General features: G+C 39.3%; 1 protein-coding gene across 1 annotated transcript in view; it reads left to right on the top strand.

Moving 5' to 3' along the window:
• Positions 1-271: 271 nt before the first annotated feature.
• Positions 272-9,134, top strand: part of erich3 (glutamate-rich 3) — a 151,008-nt gene continuing 142,145 nt past the window's right edge. The window contains exon 1 of the mRNA XM_039734657.1: positions 272-364. The gene's annotated coding sequence lies outside the window, so the exon portion shown is untranslated. The remainder of the gene's footprint in view (positions 365-9,134) is intronic.

Below are 9,134 nucleotides of genomic sequence, written 5' to 3'. Positions count from 1 at the left end.
GTTTTGACTCAGTGATGGAGTTTTCATTCAGGTTCAGACGCTTGCCTTTATAAAACAGTCAAATAAACTCAAATGAAGCTTACCAGCAGAAGCAGTGGAGAAATGTAAATGCATACTTGAGGTGTGGCAGAAGGCGTGATGAATGGGAAAACAGAATGTTGCTGGATTTAATTGGCTGCCACAAAATATTGTCTAGTCATAACTAAAGTGACTTGACTGGCTTTGAGTGCTATTATCATCTGTGGCATGTTGGTTGGTTTGTTTCAACTTGTTGAATCTACATATACCTACAGCAATTTCCATTAAACATCTTCAGCATTTCTACCGTTCAGCCTTGCAGAGGTGTACAGTAGGAATATTTGCGGTATGTCAGTTTACTTGCTCTGTTTTTATAAAATTTGGCACAGCACTACTTATTATTGCATTTAGCCACATTCTGCCAAACAGTTTCTGTTTTCGTCTAGGCATGCAAGGCAGCCATTTTTTTTTAATCCAGTAACTCTGCCGTTTTTGTGAGAGATTGGATTCCTTTATGTCCGTCCTGATTTCTAATTTAGAATTTGACCTACTGTAGTTTCTACCTAGTTTTCTGATTCTATACAGTCACCTAGTAGTTTCAGAGTATGCAGTATTAAGTATTGACAGACCAGTTCACTAAATGACAATCTGAGTATTTATATACAGTACAGTTGTGCCTTTGCATTAAGGGTAGGTGAGGCACTAACTCCTTCCCCCAGCAGATGGCACTGTTCTGCAAAATATTAAATAAATAGTAAACACTTCTCAGAAATGTATTTCTTTGAGGGCTGAATATTTTTTTCAAAATACAGTTTTCTGAAAAGCAAACAAAGCAATGGTTCACTCAGAAAGCAAAATAAAACGTCTGTTGCTGCATTCTGGCTACCAGTTTGCCAGGGATATGGGGGCGGGCAGCAACGTGGTCATGGATGTATCACAGTGCATCGCAATCTGGTTTGTACCTCTTGTCACTGCAAGTGGTGTTGACCTCAGGTCAGCTACACAAACCTGTTCAGTACCACAAGCAGCTGGGGACCTCACATTCATTTTCGATCACTTGTGTCAAAATCGGAGTCTGACAAATCAGAGTCCAATAATATGCAAAGTGTTGCCCACGGAGTAATTTGCTTTATGCATTCGCTTTAATCTCTCACCAGATGTCGATGCAGTTTTTTCTGTTGTTTGTTCTTAGCTACTCAAGTGAGCACAGGGAATCTTGGTCAAACAATTGAAGCTAACTTTACTTCTAGCAAAGAGAATCCAACAACAACATAACGGTTTTGTCACAATTTACAGTTGATTACCACCATCAACCCCTCATTTAGAGAAAAGTTTGGAAGGCTGCGGTTCGAATCCCGTAAATGCCAAAAGGGACTCTGCTCTGCTGGGCCCTTAAGCATGGCCCTTAACCTGCAATCGCTGAGCGCTTTGAGTAGTGAGAAAAGCGCTATATAAATGCAAAGAATTATTATTATTCTGGACATACATTTGTTTATTTGCGTGAATGTACAATCTGAACGTTTCAGCCTTGGGGCTTGGGGCTTGAAAGCTGGAGCATGTTTTAAGGAACCTATTGGTTTATTTTTTGTAATTCAATTTAAAGGGTGAACAAACTTACATCCCAATATTTTGGAGTAGTCATCATCATTATTATGAATAACTTCAATAACATGTCTATGATGTGATCTAGAACTTTGTCCATTAAACAAAAATTGGAAAACTAGTAGTAGTATTCATCATATTTCTGCTTTAGATGTTGAATATTTCATGTTGATACTGAGATTTCTGTCTTTTGGTGGCTGCACTGTATGATAATATGTTGATTTAATTTATTTCATATTAATTCTGTGACTCTTTTATGGTATTAGTCAACTGACATTTTATCATCACAGGTTCTAATAGCCTAATTCATTATCAAGGGCAGTGACTTTCCTTCATCCCCTCACATAAGGTTAACTGGAAGTTGTCACCATCTCGGCCACCCTTCAGCACCAGTACCATCTCTCTTATCTGCCCTTAAAGCAGAGACACCAATTGACACCAGGCCTATTTAGGGTCACCAATTAATAATTTGTTACATTTATTTACTCATTAGCACTGATATGTAATAATGTGTGTGATCATGAACATTGACAAAATCAGATACAGAATAATTCCAAGAGGTGTATACTTACCTGTATTAATACATCAGTTACACTTCATAACAATGCACAGTTAGATGAGATATCATTAAGTGTTTATTTTCATTTCATATTTGACTATAAAATTAAACTGGGGCAGGCTAAACCTTTCCTCAGTTTTCTGAATCTACTTCTTCTAGTAAAGAGATGCATAGAGGAACTAACAAAAGATGGAAACATTTGTGTCCTCATACTTACACGCTCACTCCTACTGGGACTCTTTGCAGTTAAAGTTTTTTGTGATGGGGAAGAAATACTGGAGACAGTGGGAGAAACTGTAAGCCTCACACTGGTTATAACTGAACCGGGCATTAAACCCACCAATGCAACCATTTACTGAACCTTCTAGATCCACTTATAAGGTTGTAGGGGAGCCAGAGTATGGCCTGACAACATTGGCTACTTCACTGGGACAAAACCTGGACAGATGTGCCAGTCCCTTTCAGGGCACACTAATGCACACACCCACATTAACTCATATGTGTCAAGTTAGTCTGCCTAATCACTCCAGCATGTCTGTCTCTAGAATGTGGGAGGAAAACTGGAGCACCTGAGGAAAACCCACACAGGCAGTGACCAGGCCTGGAGCTGTGAGTAATTATAACATATTTTTTACATTTTTGTTTGTTAGGAAGCTGAAAATAGTATTGTATACTTTACCCACTTCAGCCCCCTAACTCTACAGATAGAAAAGAGGAAAACAAGGCCATAGTCCCTACTTATATATATAGGATAAAAAGGAATTCAGCCTTAAATGCACCTTACATGTTCTTGTTATGCTTAACATTTTTGGCACAGGTGAATAGTAAAAGTTTTCTAAAACTGTATTTACTTAAATATGACAAAAAGAAAACCAAACCATTTCCATATTTCTAGGTGCTTTCTCTTTCTCTTTGTGCAGAGTAGAATGTACAGTATGAGATTCTCCAGGAGTGAAACTTAAAATAGAAGTGGGCAAATTTTCATGAGTATGTGAATGGCAGTGTATTGGAGTTTAAGCAACCCTGGGTCCTTTAAGCAGGGCTGTTTGAAACCGCAAGGCAGCTGGGTGTATTGCAAAGGATGACTGACCATATACTCCAAGCGAGTCACTGAAGCATGTCTGCAACATAACTGTTATGTATTTAATTATATATTTGTCATATGGCAAACACACATGGTTGATACAAAAAATTACAAACAGAGAGTAAATGTCAATATAAACAGTTAACGGGATAAAGAGCAAACAGTACAAACATTCAGCTAACATTTCAGATTCTATACATACATATGAGGTTTGTGAAATGAAACATTTACAGTATAAAAGAGACAAATTAACATTTAAGTTTTTAATCCAGCAAATCATTGTTGAATGAAGGGTAAACGTATCTGCCAAGTCCCTTTGGTATGCTGTTCTTTCACATTTTTGACAATATGAAGAAGAGTCACAAAATGGGGTAGTTTGCTTGTCCCAATGTAGAGTCCGCACATGTACCATGTCCTGTCCATATTCTATTAGCGGTTTCCCAGATTTGTCACAGAAAACTGAATCCCACTGGTTTTGGATGGACATTTATGAGATTATGTTTTAATGGTGGAGCAGATTGAGATCATGACTATTGTTCCTCCCATCTCTCAAACATATCGAAGCTCTCTTTGTGAAGTGTTTGGGTGGTGTTGACTGCTGGTCATCTGAATTTCGGTCTGTTGCAGCAGGCACTCTGAATGTCTTCATGGATTGGTGAATGTGGATCTTCCATTATTTTCTCATATTCTCAAAAAAGGGCACCTTGTCTGTGAAATTGCAATGGAGGAATATGACAAAGAATTGGGACCCAGAAGATGGGAGTAGATTTAAGGTAGTCAGTAACAATGTGCATGGTTCTGTTAAGCTGGGTGTCATCTATAGTAACATGGTGATTATTCAGTCATACTGGTGCTCCATATTCTGCTGTACCATAAACAAGACCCATTGCTAAGTGTTGCAGCAGATGCACCCCATATAGCACCACAAAGTTTTTTCTGTTATGTTGATCTGTGTTTGAATTTTAACAGCATTATTGTTCAAATGCTGCTTATAGGTCAAAGTCTTATCAAATGTGATTCCCAGGTAATTGGGTGTTAGGTTATACTTGATTAGAGTGTCATTCCAGTATGCCTGAAGTTCTCAACTGGCCTTTTTATTGTGAAAACATGCACATTTGATTTTGCTTGTGTTCAGAGTCTGTCTCTACCTGTGGTAATATTCTCAGAAAATTTCAAGATCTGCTTCTAAAACTTGCTCTGTGGTTACTACAGATTTGTGACGTGCAACTCTAGCTTGCCTCCATATGGTACACCCTGGTTAACACTAAAGAGCTTGAGCTCCTGAGTAGTAGACAATCCTAGGATCTCCTGGCTATTAACACACGTAGAAGTTAATAATCACAAGTGTCCTTTTGAGGACTACTTAACTAGACATATCAGAAAGATTACCTGAATATGAAAAATAAATACCAAGGGCAGAAGCAAATCTAACATAACTGTAACAAATGGTTTTAGATGAGATTTCATATATTATAGACGCCTTACCTGGTTGAACTTATCTCTGTGAATAGTCAATGATTGTGGGTGGGAAGAGTTCCCCCCAAAAAAATGGTGTGTCATTGACCTCAAATATATAGTCCATCCATAGTCTTAATGGTAGAGATGATGGCTGGCAGTAATAGAAGCAGCATGGCCTAGAATCACAAGTCTAATAATCAGTTATTTAATTGGGAACAGAGAAGTATAGCTGACGTTGTTTGTTTAATTCTAAGGAATTTAGCTTAAATTAGCGGATTGGTCTGCGTTTGAATTTAATTGAAGCTGTCATTGGTACAGTCAGCCTCCTTACTCCATAATATATCTTCTAGTGAGCTAACAGGTGTGCGTTAAAACCCAGTAATGAGTAATTGAAGGAAAGCCCTCAACCAGTAGATAGGCATGTAAATTAATATCAGTCGAATAGGCTTTATTCTATATAGCTCCTTTGACATGGAATATTATTGAAAGGCATAGCATCAGTTGAATCAAAAACCTCTTTGGCTTAGACCTGTGGTTGTTCCTTAAGGGTCCCAATTAAATTCAAAACAAAAGTGAATTAATTTTTTCATGCACCCATTTTGATTATCCTCTTAATTCTCGAGACGTGCTGCATCAAGTGCCCTTCCTTATCTCAAGTGTCGTTCCTTATCTTATTAACTCGATGTCTAAAACTTGACTATACCACATGGGCCAGGGGCTCTTGTTCTTATTTCTTCTTATTTTATCATGTTAGAAAAACCCTGATCGCATATGCCTGAGTGACTCTCAAAAGCCTAATGTTTGTATCGGTGTCAAATGAAACACAACCAGCTTTGTCTTTCTTTGGCAATGTCTCCAATTCAAACAAGATAAATGGAAAATTATAGTACAGAAGCAGAACAGCTCTTTTTATTTGGCTCCTCGGGCTAAACAAGCTGGGAGAGCACGATCAAAAGTATGCCTTAGACATGCATACCTTTACAGATTGTCTTTCTGCCTTTTTGACTAGAATCCAAGCAATAACTGTTTTTAGAAACAAATTCTAGTTGAGGAAATGGTGAAGAGCAAAAGGAATGTAATCACTTGGCAAACAGTCCAATATTAACCTGCTTTGCACATAAAAAAATTACAAATTAGTAAGTTTAGTTCCCAGTCACTGTTAACACCTCATTCAAACAGAATGTTATAAGTTCTGCGTTTGTCAGTTCTCCTCATATTCATTTGTAGTCCCTGCCCTTACAGTATATGGATAAGCCCAGTATGAGAAGCAGTGCCAATCTCAAATATTCGCTCAGACTAATGGAACAGCTCAATCTAATCAGAGACTTAATTTTCATTCTCAGTTGGGCAAGTATAGATAGATAGATAGATAGATAGATAGATAGATAGATAGATAGATAGATAGATAGATAGATAGATAGTTTATTAATCCCAAGGGGAAATTCACAAATGACCAAAACTGATGGTTTGAGTGGAACATTTCAGAGAGAAAGGATAGTTTGTGACATCCAAGGTTCTTTTGCTTTATTTTTTCTACTGTTTAATAATATGTATTTAGCTGCTTTTGTTTTTGTAATTTGATGAAAAATGTGTGTGTGCTTGAAGTGAAATAGACTGGAAGTCCAACTGGAATGAGCTGCTATCATGCTTCCACTACGGCAGTTCCAAAGAGTTCACAGAGTTGATGAATGTATAATGATGGTGAATGTGACCAGATGTTAAAATTCTCTCAAAGTCATTCACTCATAGTCAAATAGAAGGCAGAATCAGAAGCCAAAATAAATCTTGTGGCAGAGGGCCGGGGCTCTTCCCCAGCTGGGACACCCCAATAGCGGAAGGCCCTTGCTAGGAGTGCTAGATGGCAGCCCCCCTGAGTTGCAGTGGTGCCTTGGATTCCCACAGGGCTTCATGGGAGTTGGAGTTCAGCACAGCCCTATTGGGCTCCATGGGTGCTGCCATGGGGTGCTGTGGAGGCTGTGGAACCCGACTATGTTGGGCTTCCATCACACACTTGAGTAGTTCCCACACCCAGAAGTGCTCCCAGATGTAGCATAAAAGGGACTGCCTATCTTCATTCAAGGAGCCAGAGTTGGGAGAGAGAAGACGAAGCTTGCTGGGAGTAGTGGAGGCAGAGGAGACAGATAGAGGAAGGAGAGAAAAGAAGAAGATGAGTGATGTGTACTTTCTTATTATTGGTGCTTTGTGCTGTGCTGTGGGAAACAGTTTGGGATTGTTTCCCGCTGAATAAAGCCTCTGTGTGTTGCTGAAGTTGTGCCTGGTGTCTGTCTGTGTTGGGTTTGGGGAGCTGGGGCCTCATGTACAACAGCGTGCATAGAATTCAGACTAAAACATGGTGTTCAGACAAAAGTGGAAATGTGAATACACACAAAGAAAATTCAGATGCAGAAAACCGTGTGTAAGCCATCTTCCACACACTTCTGCTCCATAAATCCCAGTCAGCGTGAAATGTAAAGCACGTGCACACACTTGTGGCCCCACGGTAACTCCTCCCAGAATTTCACATATTTTAATATGCAAATCAATACAAATATGACCTTCCGTTCAGTGTTTGGTTAAAAGACAATGGCAAAAGCACATGAAAAAAGTAGAATTTCAGTGAATACAAAGTGGAGGCAAGGAAAAACTTACTATTTCTTGACTCATGCAGCAGTATAAGCAACAAAAGCATGGCAAAGACACTCAAAAGTTCAAGTTCAGAAAGTCGCACAGTGCCCGAAATGAAACAAAAGTGGTCAGAAAGCACAGTTGACGTGAAAGGGTGAGTCACAGCCCACCATCTGTTTATTCTGTTTCAGAGAATATTACAAAAGCTGCCCCCCGTGCGATGGTCAGGCCATTATGGTACAGCTGTCCTGAGCATGTCTTCAGGCTTTGGCTGCACACACACCTCTGCCTCCGAAACCGCTGGGCGACCATCTGGCTGGGTGCTGACAGATGCTGTTCTGAATCACAAAATGCAATAGTGGATGCTGTAAGAGATGTGGCCAACAAACTAAAGAATATAAGGGCTGTACTATGTGATATTGACCACAAAGTAAATGAATTGGTTAAAAATAATTGCTGCATCTGATTACCTGTTTTTACATTCTGCAGATTACACTCAAACAAAGTTGTAACGCTGTCCGATTTGGCTGATCATTTGGGTCAGGTTAATCATACCACATCTCTTCAGGAACAGGCAAGCCATGATTGTGTGCCACATTATACATGAGGCACACTACATACTTGCACAATGTGACATACGTTCTGTGCACTATAGAGCAGCACATTAATAGAGTGGAAATGCATTCTATTTAAATAAGCAAATTCATTCTCTGAAGGTGCCTTTATAGTGTAGCATCAACACCGAGCGCAACAACGGGTCGATTCTCTGCTCTTTATCCTTAAAAGGACTGCTTGCCTTTTGCCGCACTAGTTGGAGAAGCACCCGCGACTGTGCGGAGTTGCTGTTTTTATAGGTTCTCCATCTATATATGATGTAATAGCTACTTATTCTTTTGGTGATTCATCCCTGGCTGATGTAACTTGCCTAGCGTTGTTGCAATAGCAATGTGTATGCAGTTGACTGCTCCAATTACGTCTGGAAAACCAGATGTTGCTGCGAATTGTGCTTTCATGTTTCCCAGTTCAACCACAGTATAAGGAAATCTTATATATCTGGATGACACATGGATAATATCATCTTATACAGCTGGCATGGAGCGACTCAGCGATAACTGAGAAATACCCGATCAGTCAGTAATTTCATGTTGAAAAGCACCTGTGGCTAAAAACCCAAGAGTGGACAGAACTTGCAAAGGAGCAGGTAGAGCACAATTCTTCAATGTCTACACACAGCTCCAAGAAGCTCTTGGAAATCGAAACTGACTTAGAAGCCAGAGATCATTATCTGCAATGTCTTCTAACAATGCTAAAGGAGCCATGGTAGTTAGAATAGTTTGGGCATTCTGTGCACCATTATATTGTTACAAAATGATTACAATCAAGTTAATTAAATTTGTAAACAATACACAATTCATTTTGGTGTATTTGATAAAACCTGCATCACAGATATGAATCTGAAAAAGAAAAGCAGACCGCAGAAACAGTATCACTGCAAAACCGAGCAGAAACTTGCATACACAAGGGTGGAGGCTGCCGTGTGCAGCTTTACACCAAGTTTAGTTTTTATACATCTCGAACTGAGCAGGGAACTGGGCATATGCAACATTTTTGTGCATACACTGTTTATAAGTGAGACCCCTTGTGCATCCCTTGTAGACCACAATCTGCAAAGCTCAAAACAAAATGCAAAGATAAACAAACCTGATATTCTATTTTCTATGTGTAGCCTTCATTTATATAATCTTAGAGAGTCAGAGGCAGTTGGCAATACACTCCTGTGAAGCCAGT

The sequence above is a fragment of the Polypterus senegalus genome, chromosome 14 (genome assembly GCF_016835505.1).
Source record: "Polypterus senegalus isolate Bchr_013 chromosome 14, ASM1683550v1, whole genome shotgun sequence".
NCBI lineage: Eukaryota > Metazoa > Chordata > Cladistia > Polypteriformes > Polypteridae > Polypterus > Polypterus senegalus.
The sequence above is the reverse complement of the archived record's forward strand: the minus strand, read 5'-3'. Positions and strand labels throughout refer to the sequence as shown.